The following is a 15,407-nucleotide window of genomic DNA, read 5'->3' as shown; positions in this document are numbered from 1 at the left end:
AAATGATGTGTACCAGCATCACACACTGGCATGGTCATGATAGAACCTTTCTAGTCTCCTCGTTCATTTTCAGGTTGTTCCTGTTCCAGCTTCTGTGAGTTACTGTGGTGTTCTCCATTACCATGTGTTTTCTTTTCCTCTTTCTTTTATTTTTTCCTTTCAGTTCTCCCTTGATAGCATTTTACATGATTATTTTGCAAAGTCCAGATGAAATGTGTTCCAACCATCCCGTATTCTCCTGCATACTTTAAAAGAAGCATCCCATTTTTAAACTAGTGTGTGTATTTTGTGTAACACTCATCTTTCCTCTGTGAAGCATGAAATTTTTAGGATTGCACTTCTCCCACAAGAGAGAAATCACTGGCATGTACTCTGGGTGTTGTGCATCTTGGCCTTAATCATCTGCCTCCTCCTGGAACTGGAGGATCATCATAGACATTATGTCAGCAGTTTTCTTTCACAGGATTTCCAAAAGTCCCAAAACCTGATTAGCAGAGGCCACATCTCTTTCCAAAAGCAGCTAAACTTTTACTTTAGTTAGAAAGACTAAGTCTGAGGAGCAATTTTCTTCTAGTTCCTCTGTTAAACTTGCCATAAAGGCAAAGGAGTTTTCTGCAAATATAGCTTTTACTCAAGTCTCCTCAATGTTAAAAAACTCTCTTAATGCTGTAGCAATGCTATCTTGGGATTTCCACCAGTCCTTATCTATATGGCTGTGAAAATTTCCCACTTGCAGCATGTGCATTAGCAATAATTTGCAGCCCATCAAGTAAAAAACAAATATTCCTGTCTTGTGCATATCTGAGAGCTGCATTTGGTCCTTTGTCATTTTGGGATAGCCATGGGGTAATTCCTTACTTGATTTCCTGTATTATTCTCTCTCTTTCAAACTCATTCAACACCCTGTGAAGTGATTAGGTAGGAGACAGTGTGTCCCATCCAGTCCTATGTTTATTGCCCCGAATTTAGGAAGGTGAATGCTCTAAACCTATGAAAAGATGTTTGTTTCTGCTACATTCTGTGTGTGCTATTTGTTTCTTTTGGTGTTCTACCTTGGTAGTCATACCAATGTATTTTCTTTCCCTCAACAAGACACAGTTACTCTTCTCACAGGATTATAGCAAGCAGAGGTTTTGCTGTTTAGGGCCTTGTCCCTGTTTTTTTGGTCCCTTCTAGGACTTTTCAAGATGCATGACATCATTTCAGTGAGAACTTGAGTCCTGCAAAGGCTGGTAGTATTGCAAGGGTAGGGAGTAGGGAAGTTTAAGCTTGGGAGGATGTATTGCACAGGGCTCACAGGTATGGAGGAGGAAGATAAACAGAGCCATTAAAATGCCATTTGGTAAAGAGTGACAGGGGCTGCCTGGAATGGGAGAAGAAATTGGAGAAGGCACTGGAAGAGGTTCTGGGGAGCTGAAATAGAGCAGAAAACCATTTAAAAGTTTCCTCTGTAATGTCATAAAGCAGGTACTGGGGCCTTACCTGGAGCTTCTGAAATATTTGCGAAATTTGTGGTAGCATTTTGAGCAAACTTGGAGCAAATGTACAGAAAAACTGTTTGTATATGTTTATAGCTATGCACTAACACTGACAGTCTGTCTCATACTCATCTTGAGCTGGCAGAAGCATATGTAAGTAGATCCAAGAGCACCTCATTGGCAGGGTGTTTCACTTATGCCTGTGTGCATTACACCAGTTGGTCTTACAATACCTTATTGATGTAGGTAATGCTTGTTGTGCTGGTGATCCCAGAAATGCATGACTATTTTTACTAAGCATTTCTGTGTGTTAGTCAGATGACAGCTGGAGCACAAGGGAGTTTAAGCATCTCATGTACCTGTAGCAGAAAAGGGGCTAAATGAAGTCTTCTAAATTCTATATTTAGCAACTTAACTATCAGCCTGTTAGCTTGCTTTAAGAGCAGTCTTAACTTATTTTTGCAATTTAGAGTATTGCTGATCCCTAGACCCTTTTGTTACCTCATAGCTGCTAAAGCTATCTATCTTCTTCAGGCAGTTGATTAGCATATTCTTGTTTACTCAGTAATCTCAGTCAATTGAATTATGGTAACAGGTTGGACCATGCTCTTTATAAGCAGGAATTGAAATTGTCTTATGCTTGTCCTAATTCTTTATTGTGCCAATATTCTTCAATTTACATTGCCAAATCCTTGCTTTCCGAGCATTGTATTTTCACAAAATATCAAATCTATATTAGATGTAGATATATCTACATCTATAATCTATACTGGATCTAGATTTGCTATCCAGCACTTGGTTTTTGGCCCCTCCCAGTACCTTTCAGAATGCATAACCTAAATTCAGTGAGAACTTTCATAAAAGTCTATACTGAATTGTTTCTCCCTTGCACTGGGCTTGGTGTGTGTATATGAATAGTTAATATGAATTGCTGGCAAGAGGATACTTGGGTGAACAGTAGCATGTTTGGATCAAGTCTGCTCTGTGCTTGTGTAGTTTGCTGTGCAAATGTCTTATTTTAGCAGTCTCAGTGACTCCCTAAAATGCTGTGTTGCAGTCCAGGTGAGACAGGAAAAGTTTTGACTTTGAATCAAGACGAAGTCTTGCAAGAATGTTGGAAGTGTTGGATGATATTCATGTCAGTCCTGTCTACACTGTGGAACTGAAGAGGGTGCAGTGAGAACTGTGCTGTACAGAAACCTTGTGATGAGTCATCCCATGTGATGACTCCTACAGTTTCTGTAGGACTGGAACTTCTCTGGTGCAGAGCTGGTGTTTCATCACTCAACCCTCCTCACCAAGCTGGCTTTCTGCATCTGTTGAAGCTGGAGAAGCAGAAGCATTTGACAGCAAGCTAACTCCATGTTTCCCAGTGGTAGAGTTAGGATCCTGCACCTCATTTCCCATATTTTCAGACATTTAAGTGTATCTCAGTTCACAACCCAGTGCAAGGTGCCAGGCTGTGTTGAGCCATGCTGACCCCTGTGTAAAGCCCAAGGTGCTTTTGCATGATACAACCAACAAGATCCCCTGGGCTAAACTTGCTTTTCACCCTTCCTTTTCACCCATTTCCCAGCAGGCACACCTCTTTTTTAAAAATATAAAGTACTGGTTTGATAATACCTATCAACAGAAGGCATTATATAGAGGAGAGGCAGGCTATCACTTGCTCAGAGAAGCATGTCTCTTTGTTCAGTATGATTGCAAAAAGATATCCCAGGATAATCAATTCTGCTAGTGGCTTTCACATGCTTTCCAGTGCAGTGATGGAAGTCAGCACAGTGTAGCTGTTAGAGATAGGCCTGGGTGGAAGGAGTCCACATACCCTTTGGAAGTTGCTTGGAAGAGCTTCTGGTTGCTTCAACAGGTTTTGAAACAGGTGTGAAGTAGTGCAGCCAAATGACAACCTTATCTGCATGGTTTAGGCTAAAAGTAGTACATTTGTCTATGTTCTGGTTTTCCATTCATAAACTGACATTATAATAGTAACAATACCCACCACACGGGATTCAGAAAGTGTTGCAAGGATTACTAAAAATTTGTAAAACATGTTGAGATCTTTTGAGGGAATGAATTGAGCAAATGCCAAGAACTAATGTGACAATGAGGGGAAAATATCCATTGGTCAGCATTCTCTTCTGTAATGTAATGTATGATACTGGAAGCCTTGGCTTAAACAACTGTTTGCCATTCAATTACATTTTCTGTGAAAATGTCACTTGAATCTTTTGGAAGGCTTTGCTTCTTGGTGATGGAAACTTGTCAGCAGTTGTGTCCTCTCACATTTGGAATTAGACTCTTTTGCCTGCACGTGCGGTCTGTTTCCATTAGCTTTATTGCTTTCTTGTCATGGCAGCTCTTTGCTATCCTCCCCACTTTGGTGCCCACCTGTATAAAGCATTTTGCAACAACTATTACAGACTGGTTTCCTGCATGAAACTACTATTCCAGAATGAAATCTAAATTAACAACAATAAAAAAGGGCACCTTAATAATGGCTGTGATTTGAAAACACACTGAATATTGCAGAAAAGCCCCTCATGTCTCCACTGTATCTCCACAGGGCAATTTCTGTGTGTTATGCCTTATGCCTCCAACAGCTGCCTCTGTCCCACTGGAAGTCCACAGTGTGGGCACTCCTAGGACAAGCAAATTGTTATTTTATTCTGTTTCCTGGTTTTTGCCTGAGTAGTTTCTGTGAGTAACTTATAACTTGTACACAATTTGTTATTGAATCTTTGAAATGGAAGAGGTTATTTGTTGGATGCTAGAGTTCTGCAAAAAGGTTTGGTTTTTCCCACTTTCTAAAGAACAATGGCCTTTACATATGTATTTGCTCTCATGAGCTCAGTCAGCTTTCTGTAGACTATCTCCAATACTGAGTTTAGCCGGTTCTTACAACTTCTCTGGAGTAAGAATCACAGTGAAGCAATGAGAGGAACAAGAACATCTAAGGGAAAACTAATTGAAAGGATGAAGCCAGTGTATTTTATTGTGTTTATGTGGCTGCATTTCAAACTTCCAGCTGTTTAATTTGCACAGTGCTATTATACAATGGCTGCAAATTGTTGTAACATTAACGTGCTGTTCAAAGTGCTGTACTCAGCCTTGCATATCTGTATGGACCTGTTTTATGGAAGGGTTTTTTAGCATTCATGAAGATGAAAGACACATCAGGATTAGCTTTTGGAGGGATGCATGTAGTGTAGCTGCCCCTAATCCTGTTAGCAAATGACAGGATCTGCACTCGTCATTCCTCTGCTGTCTCACTGAAAATATCTCCTAATGACCTTGGCTGTTGACAGTAGGTTTCTTAAACACCTGAGAAAGAGACAGATACTTGTCCATGGTAAAAGTGAACAGCCATGAATTTCCCTTGAAACAAAATTTGCATCTGCATCTGCACAGCACCCGTGAGTTGTGTGCATGGGCAATCAGTATCAGAAAACTTTGAGACAACTTCTTTTCAATAATTTTTTCCCCCCACTCACCATATATTGTAACCCTGAATGTATTTGTAGTGTCATATCCCCCGTCAAGTGGTTTATTTCATTTAGCATAAGGGTTCACAGTCCACTGTTTTGATGCATGTTCTACTCAAAAGATGAGATTCTCTTTCCTGTTTGTGGTATTTGTTTCAATATTTAGTCTCCTGTAGTATGTTAAGGCTATGTCCTCCTAGTGCATATTTTGTGTTGGGAAGAGTGGATAAAAAAAGATTATTCCATGATTATCTGAATGATTATCTGGTAAAATTATTTTTACAGACTCCCTGTGTGCAAATACACACCTTGTATTTTGTCCATCTGCAGTCTTTGCTGTATTTCTGAAAACTTCAGCAGACATCTTCAGGGATCTTTCTGGTTCTAAGCAATAGTAATTTTGTTACAATCTCTAATCCCCTGGAAAAAACAGAGGAGTTTTGATGCTTCACAGAGCCCAGGCTAATGCTAACACCCATACCTTCAATGAATCAAGTAATAAAAATAGCAGGTTCTGACTCTTTGTGGGTGTTTTAGATCATAGACAAGGCTGAAATTACTGAGTGATGTGTAATCTGGATAATCACAACCTGCTATCTCACACTTTCCATTCTGCCAGTCATGGTGGGTTTTGGTCTTCCAGGCCCTGGACAGCCATGTAAATCTGTCTGGATGTTGAGGACAGACCCACTTGCCCAGTCTTGGTACTTTTACTGTCCTTTCTATTCCCTGATGGATCCCTTTGCCTCTTCCTTGTCCTCCTAGTATTTCTCCATCAACCTTTCTTCATTCACCATCTCATGCCCTGCAAGGATGGAGGCTCCTCATCCATTGCTGCTGTCTGTCTCTTCTCTCTCCCCATCCACAGCCCAGGGAGATGTCTTGTTTCAGGACCCTTCCTACAGCCCCAGTCTGTGTTTGATTCCTGCTTCCATGTTGCTCCTTCCTGCTCCACTCTTTCCCTCTCCCATTTTTGTTCAAATTCATATAGAATTTCAGTATCAGTCCTAGATCAGAGACTGATGTTTCAGTTATGGAGCCATATCCATAGCCTACATCCTGATCTGCCCCAGGCACAGTGGCATTCAGATGAAATAACTCCTTTCAAGATGAGTTCAGCACTAATGGTGGCTGTTGTCCTTGATATCAATCAATGTGATACCATGAACTCTCTTCCCTTCAACATTCCCCCACGGTAGAATGCTGTCCCTTGGTTCCTCATTACACCTTACAAAGCCTGGCAGGCAAGTGAAGAAAATGCAGGAATGCAAAAGGGGATTTAGCTTAGAAATTTCTCATCTTTGAAAATCAAAGTCATGTTGCACCTCAAATTTTAAAAATTTCATGTTTTGTCAGGGTGGATGGTGAATAGATGTATGCTGGAAGTTGATTGTGAGTAGATTGGGCATGGTGATGAAGAATTAAGTTGTGTGATTGAGATTGCTTTGGATGTTAATATTTCATCTCTCAAATCAATGATTCTCTGAGTTAACTTTTTTAGTGTTTGTCCTTTTATGATATTCAGTGGAGCAAGTATGGGTTGAAATTAATGAAGGTTCCTGTGTACAAGACCTCCCCTCACGGTCTTCTACTTCCTTTTAAAACACAGTGTTCTTAAAAAGCAGCAATCCTATTAATCTTTGTGGAGGCAATGAAATGCAAACACTAGTTTATTAAGGGGATTTCTATTTCGCAGATTTCTGCATTAAAGAAGCCTTCCAAGTGGGTAACCAGCATCAAAGTAGATAAGCAGATGAAATTGAAGGCTGGTTAGTGATACATACATGATTTATTATAATCCAGTTTGTGCTTTCCTGAAATCATCAATTTGTTCTTGTTTGCTAATATGTGAGGATGCAACATACTGCTTTAGAATAAAAAAACCCACTAGGAATAATTTTTTTTTTTTTAAATTGAAACTAATTTTTTTTCACAAAACTTTACCTGCTGCAGTTACTGGACTAAGCTGTACATTGAACAGAGAAGAGTGAGAAGCCAGTTTTCCTCCCATTCAGTCTCCTTGCTTTTATCTCTGTAGTGAAATTTGATACAATATCCATTGTTTCTCTCATTGCTGCAACTATGCATGTGATGGGAGTTTTTAGCTTTTAAATAGAAACAACTGTTTCTCATATTCATTGTTGAGAATACATATCTATTATATATGCATGCATATAAAAATATATACTTTATATTATAAATATATATATAAAATATATATATTCAATATATATATAAAATATATAAATAAAAAATTAGTTTTGGGCCATGAGAAAGTCTGTGCTCTTGTTCAGGTTCCTCCTCATAAGGCTGCAAGGTTCCTTCTGTGCTTTTGCTCCAGATTCTCTACAGGCTTTCTGAGGGAGTGCCCATCCCTGCCTCTACCTACCTCAGTATTATAGTTTATTGACATGAGGATTTAGGATGAAGAGATGGCACCATAACAAAAGTCCTTATGCCTGCCTTCTCTCTCTTGCCTTCATTTAAAGATCTCTGATAGATATTGTAGATGATGGCATGAATTCTGTAAGAGTTAAAATAATGATTGGAGGAAATACAAAAATCTGGAGCTTGATCATGACACATTGGAGACATCAGCTGGCTAAAGGTGCCTGTAAATAAATGTAGGTTTAATTCCTAAAATCTTTGGCGTGTTTTCCAGGAAGACCACAGTTCTCAATATGAAGGGAAGATTTTTTACATTAAATGTATGTTTTATTTTTAATTTCCTCTGTCTTTATTATCTCTCAGTCATGTCAGCTGGAGTTTTATTTGCAGTGAAATATAAAAGAGGAAGAGTTAGATCTTACTTTTGCATGCATTCAGTAAATTAGCAATTTGAGGTATGAAAGTGCCTTGAAAGCCACATTGAGTACAGCAACCCAAAACCACAAGAAAGAAAATTTGGTGTTTGACTTTGTAGAAATTATGGATTGTGGGGCATATCCTGTAAGGCCTTACTTGTGCCTCAGCTAGGCAAAATGCCCATTATTCTTAAGTCACATGCCTGAATATTACTGGGTGAAGCTGTGGCATAAATTATTTTGGATTTTATACGCAATAAAGCACTAGAGACTGGAGGTGGTGGTAGCAAGCAATTTGCTATGGAGTCAACAAATACCTCATCAACCACAGTGGTATGCACACTGGTTGGGGTTTGCTCCCACTTTTTTACATTTGGAAAAGCAAGCTTGTTTTCTATTCTTTCTGTCTGTTTGTCATCTGCCAGGGAAACAGAGTTCTGGGTGAATTCTTCCAAACTTCAATGAAGTAAAAAAGTACCAATTATCAGCTAGAAGGTACTTGGCTAATTGTTGTTTTCTGCTCAGTTTCTTATTTTGTGTGTGTGAAACTTCTAAATTAAAATGTGAAAGCACTGCTTTGCTCACTAACAGGTCAATGCCGTGTCTATTATGGATGTACTTAAACTACAGAGCATTACAGACTTCACATATTGAGAGAATTATGTGCTTTTCCCTGGTATGTTTCCAAAAAGCTCTTTTATCTAAATATAATATATGTTGGAGGCAAATTAGACACTGGTTCAGTAGCTGAAGTTTTTACCCTTCGTGTTAGCAGCCCTGTGTTCAATTTATGCTGAAGTACTTAGAGGTGATTTTCCAGAGCTATTTGAATGTGGTTGGAGAATCTGCTTGCCTTTCATATTATGAAACAGATGATCAATTTTAAGCCATGAGGAAAGAAAAAAAAATAGCCATGTGCATTAGTCATTCTGCATTTGTACAGAATGATGCCATGATATTACCAATCAGCTCCAAATACGAAACCCAGGTTTTAGGGCTTGAATCTAAAACCAAAGGAGCTGTGTTGTTATGAGCAGAAAACTGGAAAAAAAAAAAAAAAAGAAAAAAGAGACAGGACATTGGAAATATTGGACATCTATGAAACTGAAATTTATATTTTCAACAGAAACCAGTAATTTGGGAAGACAGGATCTGTCCCAGAGGCTTCAGTGCCATCCCCAGCAATGCAATAAAATGCCGAGATGCTTTTCACATTAATTACTTGGTAGTCAACAAGGATTTTTTTTGTCACTAAGGAATCCTTTTTCCTTGTGTTTATTAGCTTGCATATCAGCTTTTATACTTCATTCTTCAAGGTGGATTCTTTGCACCTTAGTTCTTTACAATCACACTGTTAAAGGGATGAGTGTACCTACTATTTCCTTACCTGTGAAAAAACATCAATGTCAAAAATATCAAAAGAAACCATAAAAAAGAATGTACACAAACTGGACCTCTCAGAAGTTTTCTTTCCCACACTTAAGTATTTTGTCATGTCTCCCAGCCAAATCCTTAGCCCAAGTAAATAATCTAAAGATCTTCCTTAGCTGAAACAAAACAAACAAACAAACAAACAAAAAGTTGTTAAAATGCACATTTTTTAGCCTTTAGTTTTTTAGATCAAAGTTTAAGGTAGAAGAAATGCTTCTAAAGGTATGGTAAGAAATTAAGGATACCAGGTCTGACAGAAAAATGTTTTTCTGCTAACCTTTTGAATAAGTGGTTACCCATAAGAAAAAATAGTAATCCTTGAACTCTTTGGACCTAAGATAAAGAAGAAAGTATATTAGAAACACACAATATGAAAACAAGGTGAATGAGTACACAGGACACTGAAAGGTGAGTCAGTCACTTCATTTTTGCGAGACAACTACATGGATATCTGGGTTATTCATTCACTTAGGAACACAGGCTGTGGAGCTCTGGAGAATGTTGGATCAAAAGACTAAAAATACTTGTGAGACAGATAAATTGTGAGCAAAATGAGAAGCATATACCTTTGGGTAAATGTAAGGCTGTAGTGTTTAAGCCCAGCAGGTGCCACCGTATAATCTAGTCTAATTTTCCATGCCTAAGTGTTAATGGAATTTCACTAAGTGAGCCCCAAAATTGGTATTTTTTGGTAGTATAACTTTCAAAAAGGCATCCATCTTAATGTGAAGATGTAAAAGATGGATTGTTCCATCATGTCTTCTATATATAATTACTCTCACTGCTAAAGACACGTGCCTAATTTCCAGTTTTAATTTGTCTGGATTTCATTTCCAGACACTGGTTAATTTTATCCACTTGTCCCTCCTACATTCAATGTGAAAAAAAATTGTGCATGTCAAAGTGAGAAATATGTGAAAAATATGGGTGTTAATATCAGCATTCATGCACAACATTGAACTGAGAACTGTGGTGGCATGTCTGCATGTCTCCAGCATAATCCCCTGTTTTCACTCACTACATCTTTTTGAAACATGAGCATTTTGGACTGAGATTCTGCTCATTCCCTCATAAAAATTAATCTTCTTGAGCAGGTCTGAGCAGAAGGCTGTCAGTTCTCCTTGAATTATGGAGGAATGATCAGAGAAAACAGTTTTGCCCAAAACTACCCCCCACCATTCACCATATTTTTAGATATGACTTGAATGAAATACAGCTGACACTGACATGCAAAGCTTGAAAGAGGAACAACCCTCTGGAAGCGTATGCATTTGTTATGGGTTGTTTTAGGCGAAGATTGATCAGTTGTTTATATACACATTTTGAAGTGTGCCTATCATAACACAAATTAAATGAACAATCAAAAGATTAAAAACATATGTACTAATAAATAAAATGAGACTGAATATCAACAGTGACACAAAGAGCACTCCCCAGTGGGTATTATAACAAAGTCCATCCTCACCCCACCCATCCTTTCAGGAAGAAGCTGGGTAAATAGGAAGACTTTCTAAGAGCACAAAAGGCAAACAAATGCACATTTATAGATTGAGTCTGGTAATTAAATTTGTCATTGAGGACATTTTACCGGCATCCTCCATCTGACATAAATTTAGAAATACACGAGTCAACAAATATCACTTCAACTGCTGTGGTCTTAGGTGAGGAAGGGTGAAGGTCTTAGAAGTAGGTTAGGTTGCAAGTAGAGGCCAAGCAGTCTGGTACAGGAGGAGTGATCTCATTTCTTGGGGAGGTCCACAGAGAAAACTAATGCGTAATACATGTAAGGGCTTCCAGATAACAAAGTTGTGTGGAAAAGAGCTTGCTGAAGAGGTACGGTTGCATCTAATTGAGGTACCTGTTGTGAGGATACTGCTAAGAATGCAAGGTGGTTTTGTGGGTGGGAGAAAGGGAAAACTGACAGATATGAGTGAACCATAGAGAAAATAAGAGGTAGATATGAGCTGCCTGTTTAAGTTAAAAATCTTAAAGGCTTTTGTTCTGTTTGGAATTTTTTCACATATTTTTGACACTGGAGTCCAGAGTCACAGCAATTCTTTCTCCCTGCCTCCTGGAATTGTGTGATTCAGCTCAAATTAGACAGATTTTTCCTACTCCTGCAAAAAATGAAAAATAATTTATATTCATAAGGTTTAGCTTATGATTAACTGAGGGCAGATAGTGCTACAAATTATAAAGGTTGTCTTTAATCAGACTACAAACTGTTTAGAAGAGGGACCAGGTCTTGCTCTATCTTTATAAATTGCCTACTGTAGCAAGCCTCTGATCTTGACTGAGAAATTTCAGTGCTGTCATAATTCAGGCAATAATAATAATGTAGTAGTACTGGGCAAGGAACTCAAAAACCAAAGTGCCTTAGATAATATTTGAACTGATTTGTGGTTTCAAAACCAGCTGAAGCTGGCTTGTTTGAAATGGTTTCAGCCCCATAATCATCCTAGCTATTACCAAGTTTCTTGATGGGCTACAACTTAATGTAAATTCACTGTTCAGTGTAAAATACAGAGTGATGAATCTCTCTGAAGAAGGTCTGAGGCAGATGGCCACATCACCTGTATTCCCAAGCCAGCAGAGTTATTTTCCCCTCAAGGCTGTAGAGTTCCCCCATTCAGTCTGAGGTCAATATTTTTAGACTCACTCAATTGGGAGATTCATTGTTGACTTCAGCAGGTTTGGGATTTCAGCCCTGGAGGTATAAATTTGTCCTAGCTACTTAGTAGGACAGAACATCCATTGTTACTTGTTATCACTACCTAATGTGGTGGGAACTATTCTCTCACATGGATGAGGTACTTAGTCTCCCATACAGGAGTTGTGCTATATGGGAAGGATGACAGACTTAGCACTATAGCTTTACTAGAACAGCTTACCAATAATGCAGAGAGGTTACACAGCTTTTTCTCACGTCAGAAACACAGAGAAAAATAACAGGAGAAGCAGCCGATTTTTTTTCTATTACTTGAAGTTGAGACTGAGATCATGTTATCTTTGATAAAGAGGTATAGGATGGTTTCCAAGAGGTCATCTTTTCATCTGAATATTTAATAAGAGCTTTCGTGCATCAGAAGGCTTGGCATACCTCTTTGAGGTCATGCTGTGTTGTGGTCTCATTGCCTGAGATAGCTGGAACAAGTAACTGTAGAGAGATACTTGCCTGCAAAGATTTGAACAGTTCTATGGAAGTGACAAATGGATATAAGTTTAGTTTAATTTAGTTGCCCTGTAGTACGTGTATGCTGGGCAGCAAGGCTGCTCTCCAAGAGTGGAGAAACCGCACAGGCCAACATAGATTATCAGATTTCCATCTGTCTGATATGTAGAGTTAAAATCTTGGTCATATTTTTTATTATTTGTTTACTCTTACTCTAAAGAATGTCAAAAGATGTAGGCAAGTGAAAGATAAGCTTCAAAGAACTCCCAGATTGATTTTAGTTGTGAAGGGTAGCTAGGGAGAGCGGTAACAGTGGGAGAGCGAGGATCAGTCTTTCTACTCCCAGTGGAGGATGCATGAATTCATGTGTCAGCCCATAGTTTACTTTCTATGTGAAATTACTTTGACACCAGGCAGCAGAGAACCAGTTGGTTATGTTGATAGCTAAGGAAAAGAGAACCAGTCAAGTTAGGATGAACAAACTCAGTGCATGAGGATTGAGTAGATGATGAGATGAAGTCTAGTCGGAAGAGTGTATTTTTCATGAGCAGAAATGGCATTTACCTAACTTGCACCCTCTTTCCTATGACTGAATTTCTCATGGAAAGTCAATGGCAGTTGGGGTAACTATGCTGAATCATTTCATAAATGATCCTGCTGTCAGTTTACCCATGGTGTGGTCATTAACCCATTAATTAACATAGCCAACCTGAACTTGTATTTTCAGTCTACTCTACTGTTGTTAGTCAGTTGTGGCTAGTCACATCCACTCCAGAAAAACCTTTATTTCAGAGGCAAGTAAAACAGCCTGTAAAAGTACAATCTGGGAAGTAGTTTTAACATAATTCTGAATAAAACATGAAACAGATCTCTAAAAATATTGCAATTATTTTTTCATATGACTGTTTCCACATTAGCGTGCATGTTGCATGCATCCATGCTGGTGAACAGAAATGAGTATTTAAGGTGATTCTAATGGATGGAGTCCATACCTAGTGTACTTGCTCGCTGTAGGAAACCACTACTTGCGGTAGTAAGGCCGTGGATATACTTAAAAGCATATTGAGAAAGATTGTCAGTTTTCTTGACAGATGATCTATGTGGTAAGTGTCCAAGGACAGGAAATGCATATCTGTTTAACGGGTACCATTTTGTGAGAATTTTTTGCCTAGAGTTTGTTTGTTTGTTTTGTTGGTTTTTTTTTTTTTTGGTTTGATGAGCAACTGGTGATTTTAAAAAGGCATTTTAAAGAGACTTTTGATAGCAGTTGTTCTCCTTGCTGTGTAGGAGTGTTCGTATGTGTACAGAGTGGGATAAACTACTTCATCCTCATGTGATCTCACTGCAAAGACAAATGCTGAGCCATAGGCACTGGGAACTGACTCAGTCATGGCCATTATCCAGCTGCCACAGGCTCAGGGCAGTATGCCCTCTCCTGTGCCCTTACATTTGGACTTCAGAGCTAAAAAGATCATAGCCTTCCTGCAGCAAGAATATCTTGTAAATGAATGGTCTGTCTGTCATCAGTTTGCTAATGCAGTTTTATTCCAGAGAGTCTCTCTCTTCTGCAAATTAAAGACCCCACTGATTTTTGATTGTATTCACATGATTTCTGTTCTAAACTTAAATGAAATGTTGATCCTCCTTTAAATTGTTTACAAATGGAAGAAGTGTTTTTCCTTACCTTCCCTGCTTCACCTCTAGTGTTTTATTTTGTCTGCTTCCTTTCTTGTCTCCACACTGTGATCCTTCATGACCATGCTGCTCGTGGTTTTCACTCTTCTTGAGAGGAGTTGTTTCTGTAAAGAAAAGACTGCAAGCTGTTGAGACAGACCATGAATGTAGCAAATCAAATTCTTTGGTGCAATTAGGATGAAAATGCTTTTCTAGGTCTGGCAAGTGCCTCAGCCATGTTTTACATTTTCAAATCTTAACGTAAAATTTGGGTAATTGAATCCCTGCTGAACCTATACTTCCATCTTATCTTCGGCAAAGGAGAAAAGTAGTATCAGAATAAGGTTAAAGGACAGGATTGGGCCCAAAGCATCTCACTGATAGCTAAATCAAAATGTTTTAGTTGCTTTTAATGTTAAAATATTCCTTGCAACGCTTGGTTTTACTTGATGCAGAAGTCTATTTTTTCTCTGTGTGCATGGCTGTACAGCTAACTTGAATGTGTGGCTATGTGAGGAAGCTGACATTTTTACCATGACATATCAGACCACTACTAGAAGCAAAGTAAATTAGTGTTCTGACTGGGTCTGGCACGTGTTAACTTCCTATTTCACTTTCCCTGCACAAAAAGATAAGAGGAATGCAGGCGTCTCCTTTTATCTCACACCGTAATAATGCACTTCAGCAAAGATTTGAATGGGCTACAGGATTATTAGGATTGCAAGGTCTTGCTCTCCTTTTCAAGTAGAATGAAACTAAACTAAATATGATGGGTTAGATGAATACAATGAATTCTCAGCTGTAGGCTTTCATCACTGCACCAATCTTATATGATTTAGTCTGACAGGGCTCTGGGCTCACAAAAATTTTATGGGTATCAGATGTATGGCATTTAGAACCAACCACTGAGAGCTGTTGTCATGCTTGTGTCTCCCTGATTTCTAGTCTTTAAAATTTAGAACACTGTCACCATTTTCAGCATGTGACATTTGGGGGAGACTAATGAAAAGCTGCTTGGCTAAGTCCAGTTTCAGTTATGTGGGTCTGAATGATAGTCTGCTCAAATGCTGCTGTGAGCATTCCAGCAGGATCATGGTGTAAGCTAGCAGGATGCTTGCTCAGCTACAGAGCTGGGGTTTTATGGTCTTGGTGTTTTGTAGGAGCAAACTGACAGTGTGGTATGGCTGCCACCTTCACTATGATTATTTTGTCAAGTTCACTTTTGAAAAACAAAAGAAAACCAACTTTTGAAATTGTGCATCTCAAACTTCACTACATATTTTCTAAGCAGCGTATGGAGCAGCCACTGCAGCCATGCTTACTGTGCTCTGGAAAACTTTTTTTGTAATTTTTCTGTGTCCTATAT

The 15,407-nt window shown here is 38.7% G+C and overlaps 1 protein-coding gene across 10 annotated transcripts in view; it reads left to right on the top strand.

Annotated features, from left to right (window-relative positions):
- The window catches only part of CALD1 (caldesmon 1), a 269,935-nt gene that overhangs the window by 219,601 nt on the left and 34,927 nt on the right, over nt 1–15,407 (top strand). The window lies entirely within an intron of this gene.

This window comes from Myiozetetes cayanensis, unplaced genomic scaffold, assembly GCF_022539395.1.
Source record: "Myiozetetes cayanensis isolate MyiCay16 unplaced genomic scaffold, myiCay2020 scf3, whole genome shotgun sequence".
Classification (NCBI taxonomy): domain Eukaryota; kingdom Metazoa; phylum Chordata; class Aves; order Passeriformes; family Tyrannidae; genus Myiozetetes; species Myiozetetes cayanensis.
Note: the sequence above shows the minus strand (reverse complement) of the source record. Positions and strands in the feature narration are given on the sequence as shown.